The 18,901-nt window shown below is 40.2% G+C and overlaps 1 protein-coding gene across 1 annotated transcript in view; it reads left to right on the top strand.

Moving 5' to 3' along the window:
• The first annotated feature begins 429 nt into the window (after positions 1-429).
• The window catches only part of ARHGAP24 (Rho GTPase activating protein 24), a 219,548-nt gene continuing 201,076 nt past the window's right edge, over positions 430-18,901 (top strand). The window contains exon 1 of the mRNA XM_040583303.1: positions 430-733. The gene's annotated coding sequence lies outside the window, so the exon portion shown is untranslated. The remainder of the gene's footprint in view (positions 734-18,901) is intronic.

Here is an 18,901-nt window from a genome sequence, read left to right as displayed (position 1 = left end):
GAGCCCCTTGCCCCAAGGGCACGATCGAGTTGCTGCTGCTGCTGCTGCTGGTGTAAGGTCTCCGGCAGAAGCGCATGGTAGCGCTGAGAGGAATCACAGTGCGTAGCGCGGCTGTGTCCTACCCCTGAGAGTGCAGACCCCGCTCCGCAGCACCAGCAGCATGGTGAAGCAGCTCACGGAGGGTCTCCAGGCACTGTCGGGGAGGCGGGTGCCGTGTCGCTGGGATTTCCAGAGATGTCTGGGAGGGGGGCCGGATTCCTCCCCGGCGCTACAGCAGTGCCGCTGGCGCGCTCCAGAGCTGCCAGCTGCCAATGAAATCTGAAACGCGGGGCTGTGTCTGCGGGCTGGCCCTGGGAGGCCGTTCCAGCCTCTCGTACTGTATATTTACACATTCATACACACACAGCCACTCTTTTTAACTTCTTGGGCTGCTCCTCCTCGTGCGGCAGCTGGGATTTCTGGAGGACGTACGGTGGGGAGAGCAGAGCTGCTGTGTGGTGGCGGTAGCCTTGGGTGTGCGCGGATCGGCTGAGCGGCTGAGAGAGGGGGAAGGAAAAGAAACTTCTGAGTGCAGTCAAGCTGAAACAAGCTGTCACTCTTTCCGAATTTGTCTCAAGAAGCCACCGTGTTTATGGGTGAGAATATTGACCCTGCCTGTGGAAGGTAGGAGTCCTGGTCTGGGGCAGTTCCGGAGCTCTCGCTGGACTGGGTCAGCGCTGCAGCTAAAACCCGGGTAGGTAGCATCGCTGTGATTTTTATCTTAGTGACAAAACCGTGTGGTCTTTGCAGGACGAGTAATTGCTGCAGACCAGGAAGCAGTGGCAGCAGCTGTCTGTGAGTGTTACGGCTGGTCTTGCCTGCTGGAGGGTGTGTGAGTGTGGAGGCATCTCGAAGTGGTGTTGTGCGCTGTTATTTCCTAACAATGTCAAATACTTTGTAACGGGATTCCTTTTTGTTGGTTTCAGGGGTACAAGCAGAGTATGTGTCATCTGACTACTTGTTAGCTTAAATATAACTAAAAGCCCTTTGTGCTTTCTGCAATCTCCATGTTAGTGTTCATCTTTGAATTTGTGATGGTTGTCTTAAAATCTTCCTCTTCATACACGAATATCTGTAGCAGGCTTTCAGAATCGAGGTTCTCACTGAGACAGACTCGACAGCAAGGACACTGATAGTAATCACAAAAGAGTTTGAGAGTCTTCAGTGGATTTTTGAGCTACTGAGTGGATTTCTTTTTAATGGAGTAATTGGCTTCCCCTTTTTTCCCCTCTGTTGGGCTTGTGTGTATGTCTCTATCTTTCATAGTAGTAACATGAACGTATGTTGTCAGTTTGGGGGTTTTCTTTTTTCAGCAGTGTCAGCAGTAGTAAGTAATTCATGTTTGATGATGATAGAAACATTTTTACAACAGATGACTGGAAAAAAACCAGCAGGGTATTTTTAGATAGGTACCCTTGTCCTGTATAGGTAGAAACAAGAAACCAATTTAGTTCTCTGTGTAGCATAGTGACTTCATAACACTGAATTTGTCTAATCTGAATTCTTTTTGTCTGTGTTAAGTAGCACAGTTGCTGGGAGAGGGTGAAAGCTCTTATTAGATCAGCAGGTATTAAGATGCTGTTAGGTTAAGTTTTTCTGTTGCAGAGTAGTTCTGTACCTGGAAGGTGACAATAACTTTTGTACATTCGGGGAAAAAGAATTTCCTGTGAGTTAAGAAATAAGGGAGGGTTATTTATTAATACAAGGGGCAAAGCATCCAATCCTAGCTAAAAATCATTGAAGTGGCACCTCATACTCACAAGAAGACATGTAGAGTTAAAAGCAGAGGTAGAGAAAAGTGAGTGAGAGTCAAGTGCTTTGTTTCCAGTCCCATGAAATTTTCATGTTGTGGCAGGTTATGTTATTGCAAAAGGCATCTTCTAGTACGTGATACAGTGACTTGTGTTAAAAATAAATGTGCTTAGAACTCGTGTTTCTTTGTGCATGGTGCCTAAACTTATTTGTCTGCCTCTTCTTTGATTGTTGTCCTGTCTCTCAGCTGCTTTTTTCCTTCTCTTGTTCTTTACTTGGTTTTCATTCTTAATGAAATTAAATAAGTTTAGTTTGGAATAAATAGTTTGCCCACCCAAAGGAAAAAAAAAAAAAGGCCCACAGTAAGTAAAAAAAACCAATATAAAGCCATGTAGAAAACTCTGCTAGCAACATGATTCTGTGTGGAAGACACCACTTCTTCGCACTGTATGGCAAAGCACTTCTGTGTGCAAGTGAGAGGGAGCCTGTGGGTTATTCCTTTAAAGACTCTCCTGTGTTTGCATGCAGGCTGGTGTGTAAAGATCGCTTTTATTAGTGGTCCTATAGCTAGGTTTAGTTTTCATAAGATGGAGTTAAGAAAGCTAGAAATGAAGATCCCTTAAAGGAAATTGCCTCACAAGTAATAGTTTGAACTCCTGATAAGGTCATGTCTTCAGAAGTAACTAGAATAGAGAAAACCCCTTCGAGCTCCATGTGCAGCTATTGTACACAGGCCTCTCTCAGGACCTTTTCATCTCTTGCTGCTTGATTCAATATCTGTTTTTTTTTAAACACACCAGGTTGGGGGGAAAGGGAAGGAGCTGAAATTCACAGTGGGTAGTTTGAAGTGATTTGCATCCTATATTACCTTTAGCTGTCTTCTCTGCAGGCTGTTTGGTTTTTATTGTGACCTGATGGCCTTTGGAAGTATGCTTTATTCCTGGAGCTATTACTTACTTGCTTTATCTATATTGGACAGAGGGAATGCTTGACAGGTGTTTTTTTTTTAAATAACCTTTTGGAACAGAGTGCGACACTCTATAATATTGGGGTGGCATTGGTGTTGTAAACTGTCTTGCAGGTGAATGAACTGTATGTTAGCTTTCAGCCAGGAAGAAAAAGAAAAGGTTTTCTTATGTTGGCATTCTAAAACAAGAAAAACACTGAAGGAGAATAGCTGGTATATAGGGTTTCTTCATTCACTGTCTGGAACTTGACTTTCTGTAATGTGGAGGACTCCAGGTTAAGACGAGTGGCTGATAATGTTGGATGATAGTGAAACACACAGCTTTCTATGAAACTTGTTACTCCACTGCTAGTCTTGGGAGGAACAGAAACTTAAAAAGATAAAAGAGGCTAAATTTCCAGCTTAGATTCTCATCCTACATGTAAGACTGCAGAAAGTACTAGTGGTAAGATTTGGTCTATGTTAGTTTCTGTTATTATGCTAAAAGCAATGATTTCAAGTTAGATATTTTTTTTATAGTTGTTGCCTGCATTTATTTAGAAAACGTAGATTAATTGCCTTTTTTTTAAAAAAAATGGAGGAGAAAAGGTGGCTCAGTTCTATAGCAATGAAAAGGGTATGAAAATACCAGGCATCTCAAAGATGGGTGTATGTCAGCTTCAGCAGCATAGCAGACTTCAAGTCCTGTGCTGAGACAGATGAAGATCCTTAATCTGTAGAGATGTAATCAAATGATGCTGAAATCCCAGCCTTATAGCAGCGGGGAGGGCACACAGCCTTTGGTGGCAGCAGTACTGTGGGAGCCAGGAGCCAGGCTGCCTTGCCATGGCACTGTGCATGAGCTCCCAGAAGCAGCTGGATAGTGTTAGGAAGCAGCTTGCTTTGGTTCTTGTGGTGTCCCAACCTTGCTAGGACAGCCAGCAGCTGGTGCTTGCCAAGCCTCATGGTTTTGTTGTCTTCACTTTCAATAGGTACATCCAGGATGTGCCTGCAAGCATTGAGTTTATGAAGTGACTTTTGGTTAGCAAGCTGGCTGTGGCAGCCTGTCTAGGTGGCAGATCTTGATGTGAGGAGCTCCATGCAGAGAAACTCCTTCCTATTCTGCAGCTTCTTGTACTTTTCCTGACTCCTCCTACTTCAGCATTTTGCCAGTTACATTTTTGTGATCAGAGTGTGGATGGTAAGGACTGGAGTGAAGCTGTAAATATATTTTGTATTTGATTACGAATCAAATGTGAACCATAAGGGTCCTTGATTAGGTCCCATTTATAAGCTAGGTCACTTATTTTTGAAAATTATCCTGTTTTGGTAACAGAAAGTCACTTGATGAACTCTCAGTGCTCTGCAGTATATTCACTTGGTGTAATTATCATCAGTCTTAAATTACGTGCTTTACTGCTTGTTTTATTTCACTGTCTTTAACTACCAGCTTTGTTAGCTCTGGTTGTTATTAGCTTTTTGTACATTTAATAGCCTTCTCAATACAAATTTCTGCTCCTTCTAGAGTTACTATTGTTCTTTACCTTCTGTTTGTAAAAGCAGAAAACAGAGTTCCTTCATTATGTTCTCCCATTCTTTAGTTATTCCAGCCTTTTAAAAATGGTTTCCAGTTTTCCAGAATGCTTCTAGATGTTTACCAGCGCTGGAGGTAATACTTAGGGTGTAGTCCTGCGAAACCCAGAGACACAATGATTTTATACTGTCTTTTTCCTTGTTAAATAGTCTTGTGATGACAGTAGAGATGGGGCTGTTGTGTTGAACAGGGACCTTGGTTCTTTCTTCAGGAGGATGCTCTCAGGTGCTGTCAGTTCTTCACAATTTGTGTGTCTGCTGAGCAAGAACACATGGGCTGGTGCACAAACAGCTGTCAGTCACATTTCCTCTTTGCAATTAACGGCTTCCTTGGTACTTGTCACCTGCACAGTTTTTAACTCGTGATCTTTTTTAAAAAAATTTTTCCTTCCAAGTCATTGGCTAAACTGTGAAATAAGATCCCCTGAGACTAGAAACCACCTGCAGTATGATGCTTTTTTTTTTTACAGTCATGTTTTTTGACTTATCTGTTAACTGTTCGAATAAACTTTGTCTGGCTGGCTCAGCTCTTGTTTCATTGGACTTTCCTAATGAAAGTGTCATGCTCTACCAAGCCAGAGGCCTTGAAGGAGCACACAAGCTCAGTGATTTTAACAAACTTGCATTGTTTACTGTTATACTGGTTAGTTTGGAGGGGCTTTCATTCTCTATGGCTCAATGAGACAAAATTTAGCAACAAGTCTTGAATTCCTTGGCAGTGTTTATACAGTTTCTTGTCATGAAATAACATTCATTTTCCTATATTTAATTCTGTTCAATTTTGTATAATAGCAATTATGATTAGTAGCTCTTTAGTGAAGACATCTTGCACGTCTGTTGCTTCCAAAATTTAACTGGTGTGTCCTGTTGTATTATTACTACATGTGTCTTTCCTTTTAGAGCAGTTTAAATTTTAATTGGGCTGATATTCTTGGTCTGCCAAATTGAACAGTCATGAAGTGTTATAAAAAGTAAAATGCAAAACCCCAGAAGTTTGTCTGTATCTTGAGGGCAGTATGATCCCTCTAGGTCACTAACTGGGAGAACCAAACATGTTTTTTCCTGCGTTAGTGTGGTCTGGGCCAAAGTGTGTTGGTTATTTCCATATTTTGAGGTGTTTCCCTGTTTTGCAAGGAGGTGAAGTGCTCCTTCAGTAGGCAGAGAAAGTAGCCTTCCGGTTAATTCTTACTCTGATGACCTGACCTCAGCTCCAGTGGATTTTCCTTAGGCTGCCTTTCTAGCTGTTTCTTTAAGCTCCCCCAGCTACCACATCCTCTGTGAGAAGAAAAATGTGAAGGAGGATAGTGGTGACACCAGGGAAGTTGCTGGCTGCCTGAAAGTGCTAGTAGTTTGCAGCTTAAGCTGGAGAAGGTTTAAAAAAGGGTGAGAAGAACAGTCAAAGGCATAGCACAGCTTCTGTCCAAGAAACAGTGAAGCAGGAAGGAGCTTTTCAGCCTGGAGATGAAATGACCGAGAGAACTGCATTAACGAGTGGCAAGGAAGGGGTGAGCAGAGGCCAGTTCTTCCCTCATTTTCCAGTACAGGAATCCCAGGATGTATCCAAGAGTGACAGCAGCAGGCTCAAAACAAATGAAAGGAGATAGTACTGTGCACAAGAGGCAAATAAAGTGTAATCAAGATGCACAAGTACTTGCTGGAAAATGTTGTGGTTAGTGAAGGGAAAATCCAGCTTTAAGGGTAGCTAGCCAAAAGAATTGTTGCATGCTTGTCTGGGTTACCCTGCTTGTCCCTGAGGTTTTACTTTAGTCTCAGTTAGAGACAGGATGCTGGGCTGGGTGGACTCTTTCCATCCCATTGTAGCCATCTGTTTGTTCAGTTTTGACCCTCTTTTGTTTGGATGTTCCTTATATAGGGGGAAAAAATAATTTGATATTCTGTTTGTGGCTTGATGGAAAGGAGCTGAATGACTACAGCAGGCTGTTGCTATACGTGAAGGCTTGCCTTCTTCAGTTGGAAGTGTGTGGCTGTAAGGAAGGACAAGAGTTGATGTTGCAAAGCAAGTTGTGATGAATCCTGGTGCTTTTGATTTTTAAAGATTACAACCCTGTTTCCAAGTAGTGCTGTAGGCACATGTGTGCACAATCTTAGACGGTGAGTATTTAGAAAATGAATCACAAGAGTGGATCACATGATTTCAAGCGGAGCAGACCCCCTGAAGCATGTTGGAGCTTATTTAAGTAGAAAGTCTTTCTCTACATACCCAGCTTGTCAGCTGGCACTGTAGAGGTGAAAAAATAAGAAGCTGAAGCGCTACCCTGCTCTGACAGTCCCAGTGTGCTAAATGACTGTTTAGCAAATGGGAGAGCACTACAGTCAAGGGTGACTTAAAGTGTGCTTAAGGCCCCTCCTGAGTTGGTTGAGAAAGAAAAATGATGCAGAGGCTGCAGACAGTTAGCTCTGCTCCTTGTTCTTCAGATCCTGCTCTGTGGATCAGCTAAATGTGGTGACTGCCCTCCACAGCCAAAATGTCTGGTAATTCTTTCAGTATTTTGGAGGAGGAAAAAAAGTTTCAGTAAATCCCTAAATCTGGAGGAGCTGCGCATTCTATGATAGCTCCAAGAGCTTGTTGCCATCATGGCCATGTGTATTTATAACTGGCTACTTCAGCTGATTAATACTGTAATAGAGTGCTAATCATACCTACTTGGGCTTTGACTGAGAAATAAGAATTACAGTTACTAATATATAGCACAGAGTACGATAAAACTCATTCTTAATGCTTCCCATTGGAGCACAACAGATTGCTGCAATTCAAAGACAAATATATGAAGACAGACATGTATCTAGGAGATGAAGACAGACTTTTGGAAATCTATTTATTTAATGATATCATCGCCGAATTACCAAAGTATTGTCTTGGAAATTGTGCCGAGTTATTTGGGGTCTTAGTGGTGGTGTTAAATGTGAGATAACAGTGAAAAAGCTGGGCTGTACATCTGCTTATAATTATAAATTACTTACCCTGGTATTTTGATTGTCCACAAGAAGTCAGAGCAAGCAGCTTATTTGCTATATAACCTTTGTATGGTGGTGCCTCTGGGCATTTCCTTCAAGGGTTTGGGTTTCTGATTTTTTTCTGGTTGTGTGTGTTTGTGTGTCTCTATGGTGGGTTTGTGTTGAGCTTTTACCTCTTATCCGTGATTGAGATCAAAATTACATGTCAGATGCATGGATAGTCACTGTGGTTACCCACTACTAAGCGGTCTTGCAAAACACAAAACAAGAAATCTTGGATGCTAGAAAGAAATCTTATCTCTGGCAGCTGCAATATTTGTGCAGCTGTTCCCACAGATGTTTCTTTTATTTGGTCTTTTTAATTTCTCCTAAAAAGCAAGTGAACTGAGGGAAAAATGTTAAAGGGCCTGCCTGGAGAATGAGAAAACTTCCAATAACTTGTAGTTTGGAGACAGTGATGTACCTTGTTTTAAAAGGATTGTGAATTCTTACTTTATGTTTGCAAGTACAAAGCCTGTTCAGTCTCTGTATTCAGAGAGCTTTGCAAATGGGCTTTGAGAGTTCAGAATCTTTGGGGATCTTAATAGCATTGCTGGAACCTAAATCAATTTGATCTCGGTAACTTCAATGTAAAATATGCTGAGTTTTGAAGTGAATAGGAGAAATCCCGGTCAAAAAGCTTGTTCTGACAGTGTTTTGCAGTGTGGCTAAAAATGAAGTTTCAGAATGAAAGCATAGTAGCAACCCTTCCCTTCCCTCCAGGTCGGTAACTGGTTTCCAGACTGGAGACTAATTCTGTTCATATGGGTTGCCAAATATCATTCAGCATCCACTGTAAGACAGGTTTATTCACAGTTTTAAAAAAAGCAAATACAGTTCCATTATATGGCTGTGGGAATTCTTGAAGGTGCCGTTTTAAATACAGTTCAAGTAAAAATTATTCAGAAGTTAATAAATTAAATGGAATGTAAAACATTAACATTTGGGGCATGATGCTGAAACCCCTTTGCCTCCGAGGAGTGTACAGGGCTCAGACCGGAGTCAGTTAACTTCATCCTCCATAAATGTATAATAAATAATATTTAGAAAAAAACATACATTTGTAGAAGTAGAGATCTATGTCTTGATGCCAGCAGGCTTTCTTAGGTTGGGTTGGGTTTTTCTCAAGAGAGGGGCAACTAAGTAAGCAGCAAGAAACTGTAAGAACACATGCTGTAAGTAGTGTTTTTGAGTAATGAAAGCTTACAAAACCAATATGTATCTGTCCATAAGCAAAAGAGACCTGGTGCTTTTGGGTTGTTTAGTTTTCTTTGTAACCTGGTATGTGTGTGATACCTGCTGCCTAGGCTTAACCAGCCATGGTTCAGTCCTCTTTCTTAAGAGAAAATGTCTTTGTGTATTGCACTGAAAATGAGAGAGCAGCACATAAATGTATCAGGTCGGTAAACATCAGGAAGGGAACAGAACTATTTTGGATGATAATGCAGGAGTAAATTTGTGTAGACTGCCCATGAGTGTGCTGGGATGGAAAAAAAAAAATTCTAACAGAGTAAGGAGTTCCTGGGTAGGCTTGGGACTGCTGGGTTGGGGGTGAGGGGAAATACTAAAATAGCTGTTTTGATGGTGTTTTTTCAGTATCTGAAGTAACTGTGTTGCTGGCTCCCATGGGGCTTCAGAAGCTGGGCCTAATAAATTGGGAGGTCCTATCCTGTCAGGCCTGTTTGTCGTGTGTGGACAGTTGTGAAAGGATAGCCGGGTCCCTAACCATAGGAATATTTTACATGTATTATAAGAAGTGCCAAGGCAACAATAAAACTGACAGTAAATAAACATGCTTGCAGTAGGACCCTTATTTTCACTGTGATGATTCTGTCCTGTAATAAGCCAACTATTAATTAATTTCTCATAACTTTACTGATTTTGAAGAAATTGCTAGGTTTCAGCATTGATGTTACAAACAATTCTGGTCATTTGCCATGATGATTTGACTCCTGGTTTAGTCAGCTGTTACTGCTAGGCTTTACCACACTTAGAAATGGTTGTTGACTCTGCCCTTTGCAGTGGTCTGTGGGTCTTTGTGTGGGAGTAGCCACATCGGTTCCTTCAAATGCTGCCTTCTCCCAGGCGTAAGGGGAGAGGGAAGCTTCTGGGAAGGAGCAGGGGGCAGCTGTGATAATGACTGTAAATTGGGGAACTTGGCACAGTTTCTTTTGCTCAGCACAAGTATCTTGTGGTTGACTGTTGAGTCCTTTCCTGTTTAATATGCGTTGAATTTCCACGGGCACTTCTTGTGCTCCTGCTGACCAGCTGGGCTCACAGTGCTCTTGGCTGACACCAGTAAAGGACTAAAGCAGCCAGCTGAGTGTGGACCACATGGCACATTCAGCGTCAAGACTATTTATCATGTAACAAGATTAAGCCATCGTGTAGCACTGCTGTACAACACAGGCTCACGCAGCTCCCAACGCCTTTCCTTGGCAACTGGAAAAGTGCAGAACAGGAGTTTGGCATAGGGGTGATCCTCTGCTAGCATTAGAAATAAAATCCTAAATGCTGAGATTCCCTTCAGATGTTTGCGTGTTATTTGATGGCATCACCCCTGGGACACTGCTTTGGAGATCTTCATCTCCCAGCATGAACAAGAAGGCTGTGAAACGTGAGTGTTGCCATTTCATACTTTCATAGGGACTACTAGAAAATAATGTCTTAGCCAAAAGGACACATTAGATATTGTTAGTCTAAATATGATTATGCAGTAAGTATTTTGCACCTTACTTGGATGTCCAGTAAGTCATGATAAATTACTGTACAAAACCTGGTGGAAATACCTAGTAAAGGAAATAATTTCTAGGCTGTGCTGTTACACCAAATGCTGAATGAACCCAGGATGATGAAACAACAATGAAAAGGTCACGCTACTGCAGTGGTGGGAGAAAAGAGTGGAATGATGGGATACAAACAGTACTACTGAGAGATTTCAGAGAGACATGCCTTTGTGATATTTCAGTTTCTTTTCTGAGGATGTGAAAAACCGGCAGTTGTCACTGAGGTGTTGCTGTGGGCAGGTAGGTATCACAGGGAATAGATCCAATTTCACTTGCAGACTGATTACCTTATAGTGCTGCTGGACTGCTGAATTGTAGACAGATTGGGAAGTGTGGGAATGTTACATGAGGAGCTAATTATTTCTCAAATGACTAGTCAGAAAGTTTTTGCCTTTTTTTTTTTTTTTTTTTTTTTTTTTCCCCTCAGAGTTCATTAAAAGCTTTCACCTGCCATTTGGCTCTCCCTTGTAAGTTGTTATTACCTTGAGTCAAGAAGGATCCTTAGGTTTTTCTTTGAAAATACAGAGCTGCTTATGCCTTCTCTGGCAAGGGCAGGTCTGTGCTACTGGGCTATGCATCGAGACTAGGCTTGATGGAGGGGAAATGAAAGGTTTGTGTGGAAGCATCTGTAGTTCATAACAGATGTTTTGTAGGAGGTGATGCTGCTCAAAATGCACAGCTGGGCTGCAAGCCTGTGATGTCCCATGAGCTTAGGCTTCTGAGGAAAAGTTAGCTTTGGTAACTTTGGTTACTGTTGTGGCACTATGACATACATCATTATGGAGCTGAATACCCTCCTCTGCTTTATAGCTGCAGTGTCTTAGGCTGGTGGGATTGTCCTGGGGACAGACAAAACCAAAACTGAGTGTCTGGGGCCTGTGATGCCACTCTGTTATGAAGATACTTTAAGTTAGGTTGTATTTATTTTTTAATGCCATAAAATATCCAGCAAATCTCCATACGACATGGGTCTTGAGGGGGAAAAAGTGTATGGGAGCTGTGATAACATTTTTCAATCAGCGGTTTGATTTTTGAGCCGCAGATACGCTACTTGTTCTACTTTCTTTTTGTAGAAGAGTTTAGCATTTTCTTCTGAACCTTGGAGGTGCCACATGATGGGCTACTCTGTGTGTGACAAGTCATCAGGCTGTTCAGTTCCTGTGTTACATACCTTAAAGAGCTTAAATGTGAACAGTGTCATGTACCTTAATGATTCAGAGCCTCATTGCTTCTTTCATCCCTAGGCGGGGATCAGGTGTTCACGGAGATATGGTTTGTGTGCATCTTGTTTGAAGTAGTCTTGAAGTACTCAAAAAATCCTATGATACCTCCCATTGAGTCTACATCTTTCTCTCATGGAAAGTTTCTCTTTGCATGTTACTGAGCTTTATGAAGTCCTGTTCTTTAGTATGTGTGGGGCATACCTCCTCTACATCTTTATGTATTGAAAGGCAGTGTTTGTTTTCCATTTTCTGTCTTCTCACTTATTACATCTGGGATCAAAAGGCAGATAAGAAAAAAGAAATCTATTTTACTTGAAGGATGGTCCCTGTCTGCCCATATTTACTGTTATAGCATGTTCACATAAAAGAAAAGGTGTACAATTAGCCAAATCTTCCACTGAAGGAATATTTAGTAGTATCAGCAAGGTAAGGTACTTGGGGATTTCCAGGAAGAACTGCTCTTCTGCCCATCTTTTCTACTTATGTGGAATTTCTACTATAGAAGTTGTGACTTGCAGTGCCTACAGTTGTACATCTTGCATTTGCCCACCCCAGTGCTTTTGAGAATGAGTAAATAAGTAAGATAGAGTAGGTTTTCTTTTATATCCCTCAGTAAGATTTGTTCTTGCCTTTGATCCGCACTTTGAAGCAGTGAAGAGGTAACGCTACCTTGGAGAATAACCAGAGGTATTCGGGAATTGCCTAGAATCATGGAAACCCAAGTATCAAGCATCTCTAAAATCTCTCCTTATGGGAAGATTACTGACACTTCCAGCCAGTATTGAATATTGGCTGTGGTATGATAGTACAGCTGAAAGGATACATGCAGACTTACAGGTGCTGGCTTGGAAAATGTGTGAAGCTGGTGGTAGCAAGGTCCTCTTTAGATTAGTGTGAAGTTAATGTCTCTGCTTAACAAGATGAAAACTTGAGCTGAGAAAGCACGTGCTCCTGGAGGTCTGGAAAAAGTAGATTTTTTTTGTATGTGTGTGTTTTCAGAAGCACACAGAAACACAGCTTTTTGGCATCTGCTACAGATGGCTAGCAATAAAAGGGCTGAAGTCTTATCACAAAACCAAAAAGATGATTTACTGGAAATGCCAAGGAATAAATCACAGAGCATATCAGGCCTGTTAAACAAGCTTCTTGGTTTGGGTATGTTTAAAAGAAAGGAGGCTTGAATAGTTCTTCTAGTTTATAAACTTGGATGCCTAGACAGATTGCTTGGAAACTGATATGAGCAAGTAGTTTGTTCTGAGGCTCATTGAAAGTGGAACAAAAAGAAACTGTGTTTTTTGGCTAGTCCATCATTTGCAGATTTTTTGAGGCTAATAAGGTAGAAAAAAAGTAAAGTATTGTGGAAATCGTGACGTGATCCTATAATTTCTCCCTCTTTAACCAGCCTATTAAAATTTTACAGAGCTCTTTAGAGAGTATTTTTAAGCCACAATTTGTCATATTTTTGGTGGTGGTAGTGCTGAAACAGCTCTGCAGCAAGACTGGAAGGTTTAGCTGAAAGCTTATGTGAAAATATATTAGTTTTGACCAAGCTGTCATCAAAAGGACACTGAATCCTAAGATGGTGTTAGTGAGAGAGAAGATACTTATTTGCCATCCTGGGACAGAAGGGCACAGGGTAAAATTACTGGTTGGTTGGAATGATCTGAATTATTTTTTTTTTACATTATGCGATTTTTACTGTCCTAGTTTAATACATATATATGCTATGTCATTTAGTGTAATAAAATTATCAGTTCCATTGGTTTACATTACATTTGAAATGAAAAACAAATATTGCTTTAATATTAAGTAAACAAATATTGCTTTAATATTAAGTAGCATTTCTCATTAAAGCCTTGGTGTTCCATTGTAACATTAGAACGGCTAATTCTTTTGGTCATTAAATTTGTGGAGGTTGAAAAAATTTCTCATAGTAGGTGTTCTAGAGATGGGAGAACAATACTAAAGCCTCTGCACTTGGGAAATGGGGAAGAAAGCCTTGGTCTTAACACATCTACACTTAGGACAGGATTGAATTGACTTGATAAACTGGTGTTGTTCAGACAAGGAGTCCATGGACAAGAAGCAGTGATTTTTCTTGCATGTTTTGTTTCTTTGTAGATCTATTAGAGATAGTTAGAGGTCTTAGAGATCCTGAAAACAGTTCTAGATCCGTTGGTGCCAATTTCTGCTAGTGATGTATAGGCTTAAGATTGGTCTTGTGAGTGAATTGAACTTCTTTGTTTGACTTGGCAACGTTTTAACAGCTAACAAATGAAATTCAGATGTATGTGATTGGTTCTTGGTGCCATATCACTTTATTTCCTTATGGACTCTCTAAAAGCACTTAATTTTCTAATTATAATGGTTTTCTACCAATTCATCTTTTGTCACCCATTAGTCTGTTATATGCTATGCTAGCTTACTCTGAGAAAATCTTGTAGAATGACCTTGATTTTCAGGGATATAGGTGAAGGTCGTTGTGATGTGTAGAGTGGGGTTCTACAAAATTCTCTGCTGAAATGTCTTGTGGAATCTGGAAAGCATATTACAGGAAAAATAAGACACTTCAGCCTGCCACCTTGAGAAGTGCCGTTGGATTGTTTTAAACATTGTTCATTGTCCATACAGATGAGTTTAAATAGAATTATGTCATTTGCAGAGCTGGGGAAAAAAGATCTCAGTGGTAGAAAAATCAATATACCATGGCTCTCCTGGCTTTTGCACCACTTCACTTTCCCCTAGCTGGCACTTACTCAGTGTATTTGCTTCTTGTTAATAGTCATGCTTTATGTCGTTTTGTAACATGAATGTGTGCCTCTACACAGCTGTTAAACTTTCTAAGGCATTTGTGAAAAGGAAATACTACATGTGAACAGTTTGCAAGTGTTCCCTTGCAAGAAAATAAATTATTTCCATCAGTCAGGAAACAGACACCATGTCTTGTTATTGATCACAAACATCAAGCACAACCAAGCAAAATACTGGATTTTATCTTGCTGTAGAATTCGGGAGACCTGAAACCTTTGAATAGTTAAGAGTGGTATTTTACAAAAATGCATTACTTTGAGCGTTTGGGGGGGGGAAACAAAAAGTGAAATGATTACAAACGATCTTAAGTATTTTAGTGATTTGAGAGTTGTCTTAAATGTAATGGTGAACTTGAAACTGCTGCTTTTTTTGAGCAATGATGACAATAAGTCCCCCATCATTTCAGTTAGTCGTGCATAATTTCATGGTCTCACTTAGGATATGTTACAATGTTTTAAAAGCCACATAAATAGGCTTAAGCATCAGCAAATTCGAAAGTATGTTATGAATGATTTAGTAATTTTTCAATAATTAATTTAGAGCAAAGGTCTTCATGATAACATACTTTTTTGCATAGTTATAATAGTCTTGCTGTGGGTTTTTTTGCAGCTGAAATGGAAAAGCTGTTAATCAGAAAGGTTTTTGTTGTTATCAAAGTACAATGATATGTTGTGTGATGGCTGAATACAAATATGCTATAACAAGAGCAAATTTTTATCATTCTTCTTGACAGCCAGATTTTGACTGGCCCCTTTGTGGGTGTGCAGGGCTGGCAAATAAAAATTTCTCTGAAGACAACAGAAGGCAAGCTTCCAGGTGTCTTTATGTTTGTAACCTACCTGGGAGTTGGTTTTAATTGCAGGCTTTTTGTACAGCAGACCAGAAGGAATAATGTCTCATTCATTACTCTGTGCTTTCGTTCAGGTAGCATACATGGCACATGGTTAACATAAGAGAGGGCTCTGAGAACGTCATGGACAGATTTAGGGTGAATATGTTCCTCTTATGTGGTGAAATTGTGGGTCATTTCCACTGAGCATCACCTATACTCTTCACATAGCAGTGTGTTTTGCAGTTTGCCATGTTTACTTTCAGACAGGTTCTTAAAAATTGCCAGAGTCCTTAGAAAACCCAGCTAACTGCTGTGCAGAAAACCGGGCAGTTACGTGTGGATGCTAATGTGCCTTCAGCACTTTTTGGACTGAACTGTTTTTTTCAGTATGTTGACCTGCCGTAGAGTTGTCAGCAACTCCACAATCTATACTATTTTACCAATATAGTTTGACACACCTTTCTTTCAAAAAAACCTGTTACCATTGGACTTAGTACTGTTGTTGTTACCCTAAGTGTTGCTGACAATATCTTGGCATTCTGTTTGCATGAGGGATCCGATTCATGACCTCAAGATACATCTGCTGTGGGCTTCTGATAGCTGATGTAATTTTCCCCCAAACAAATGCTTCCATTTATATTGTGTTCATTATCTCCTGAAACCCAATAAAAGGCAGGAAAAGTATTGCTGAAAAAATGCAACACATACCAGTAAAACAAGAATCAGGTAAATATAAGCAACAAGTATAAAGCCAGTAGCAAGTTGAGAAATGTGGAACAGAGTTTTATGGTTATGCCAGTTGTTTGTGTCAATCTATGAACTGAAAAAGGAAAACTTCCCGCAAGGTGATGTAGTTCATGGAATAAAAATTACTTTAATTGTTCACAGGTAGAAATGTTTCTTCATTACTGCTGTTTTGTCCATCACACATCCACAAGTTTGTTCATATGCTTCAATCCTTGGATTTGACCTGTACAGGGTGGATGCTGTCTTAGTGAAAAACACTGTAAAAATAGGAAGATTTCTTCATACATTGTAGAAATAATTAGTAGTGAGTAATACTAAGGTGTGTTTTCCTGAACCTCTGTATTTTCATAAATTCAGAACCATACTTAACATCTTGAGCTTGATGTGAAATCATGCAAACTTCAAAACATGGGAAATCTGAAACAATTGGCAGTAGCAATACTGAGAAATCTTTTGGCTAAACAGTAAAACAAGCATGTTTTCAGAATATACGTTTTGTGTTTATGTACAGAATCCTCATGAACAGCTTTGGGTTTATGGAATCATAGTTGTCAGAATGGTAAAGATGTTTGAATACCATTCAGGACATGGTTTTTTTTAGTACAAATTTGGATGAAGGTGTACAGCATGGAAAAAATTAAATTGTGCCAAATGGTGTACATACATTTCTGGCTCTGAAGAAATGGTTAGATGCAGGAGTAGTCACTCACTGAACACTTGAAGGCTTTTGCTGGGCAGTGGAAAGGTGGTGCTCGTTTTTGTTCTGGAAACGAGGGGCTATTTACTCACTTAAGCATGCTGTGGGAAGGTAACTGTGGTGGTGTATATTGCTGCCAGTGGATATGGCTGATGTACTACCTAAGCCGCTAATGAGAGCTGATAGTCTTCCCCTTTAAGCTGTTGTTTTTCTGCTTGGTGTTTGCACCCTTCAAACATTTGTGGAATGTTTTGTGTTCTTTTCTTGGCTGTCAGGGTGTCAGTCCAAGCAAATGCTCATCTTCGTTCCTCTGCCCTGAACGTCTTCCAAGTTGTCTTTGTTGTTTCCAGTGGAGAAGAATCAAACTCTGTAAACAAGCTGATGATACGTTGATGTGATGTAGTGCTTTCCAACTGAATATGGAAAATAAGTTTGCAAATAATTTGTTATATATTACAACTGTTAAGGAACTGTAATGAGGAAAGAGATCTCTGTTTACTTGGTGTTCCTTTCAGGCTATTTTTATCAGAAAAGACGAACTACTGTATTTTTCAAATGTGAATCTTGCAAGAAAAATGCCAGAGTTGTGGTGTCTTCTCTGTTCTTTGTCCATCAAATGTGATTCTTGCAGTTCTCATGAGGATCAAATTGTCTTAAAAATCTCAAAGGCAGGCTTCTGTCCAAGACCAACGACCTCACTGCCTTAGGATGTGAAGGAAAGATCCCGAATAGCTTTGACAAAGCCTGAGTTTTGTAAATTGTACCATCACTTCCAAATTACTGCTCTCGAAGCCTTTTTTTCCAGGGATGCTAGCACAACTTGCTACGGCTTTGCTTTGCAGATTCAAGCTTTAAATACTTCCTTAGGAAAAGGTTTGCCACAGGGCTGCTTGAATGGTAGGTTCTTACAAAAATCTGGAGTGTGAGGTGAAATGTGCCAAGGTGCTCCCCAAGTCCCAGACTTGAGATATCCTCTGGGGTACCCCAGATTTCTCAGCAATCTCTCAGGAAATTCCACAATGCTGCGTGAGTTCCTTAGGTCCGTCCTTCCTTCCTTACAGCAAACATCAAGTAAAATTCCCCAGTGAACCATAATAAAAATGATAAAGTAGCTTTGTTCTGGAAAACTGTGTTGAAATCTGTTCCTCTTAAAATTGGTTTTGATTTTTTCATTCCATCATGTGCTATGCTGCTTATCACAGGCTTTTTGATTTTGCCAGCAGAAATTTGCTGCTGCTTCTGGGTTATTTTGTATATTTAAACTGCAATTCAAATAACTTGGGACTAGAGTTTAGCACATCCAATGTGTATTTGCCAGAGAGAAAACCTGGAAGTCATGTTGAAAATATTTTGCTTTCATAACATCCAGATGTGTCTGGACTTACTTTGTCTGTCTGCTGTTGTGATGACATCCCACTTTTCTTTTCCTTTCACTTTGTTTTCTTCACAAGTGACTGATTCAAAGGATAAACTGTGTCTCAGTCCTCTGTGTAAAGTGTGACACAGGGACATGATCAGGCTCCCCTCAACATCTGTTTTGAGTTGAAGTTGTGTTTTGTCTGCACAGAAGAGCTATTGTGAAGATGCATGTGTCACCTTTTCATAGTGTTGAATTCCTCTTTTTAGGAGTTGTGCAACACTCCAGTTGGGTATTTTATTGAAGAGGGCTGGGCAACAACTTCCCAAACCGCTTTCCACCAGAAGGCACTTATTCATGTAATTGTAGCCATTAGTGAGGGTTTATCATTTGCATGATTTTTTTTTTAATTGAAATACTGCATTGTATGGTTTAGACAGCATCCTGTAGACTAGTGTCGAATATAACAAGTAATATACTTTGTGTTGACATTTAAGTTACTAGGATGTTTCTGAAATGATGAGTTTTGATGAAAAATAGGGCTTGAATTCAAATTTGAGATGACAAAATATTTAGAAAGCTGGTGGGGGGAGGTTCTTGAGAATGTGATGTCTAAGGTTCAATACTGTCTGATTAGGTCACAATTGCACTTTTAACATTCTTAAAATGATCCTATGCATCTTCTCAGGAGCTGTTATGCATACTTGAGCTTGTACATGGATTTGGCAGTAAATCACATACAAAGATTTATTACTAGGTATCAACTTAAAGTGGTCACTATGATAAATGTCTACTTTGTTTATATTGTTCATTTATAATTCTGTATACATCTTGCCTCTAATACTGTGAAAGAGCTGCTGTCTGACAACCCTCTTTTTTCTTTCCCATCTCATTATCTTCTAGATGTAAAGTTATTTTCTAGATGTAAAGAACTGGTTGTCATGTTTTCTTCAGACTTTGAATTGTCTCTTGTAACTTCTGTGTGATGACACAGTAGCTGTAGACCCTGGATATAGAGCATCAGTGGTACATTGGTCACTAGGTTCATTTGCCCCTCTGACAAAAGTAGATGTCTTTGGATATGGTGTCATCCTTGCTTTATG

The sequence above is a fragment of the Falco naumanni genome, chromosome 1 (genome assembly GCF_017639655.2).
Source record: "Falco naumanni isolate bFalNau1 chromosome 1, bFalNau1.pat, whole genome shotgun sequence".
NCBI classification, from domain to species: Eukaryota; Metazoa; Chordata; class Aves; order Falconiformes; family Falconidae; genus Falco; species Falco naumanni.
This window is presented reverse-complemented; position numbering and strand designations above follow the sequence as displayed.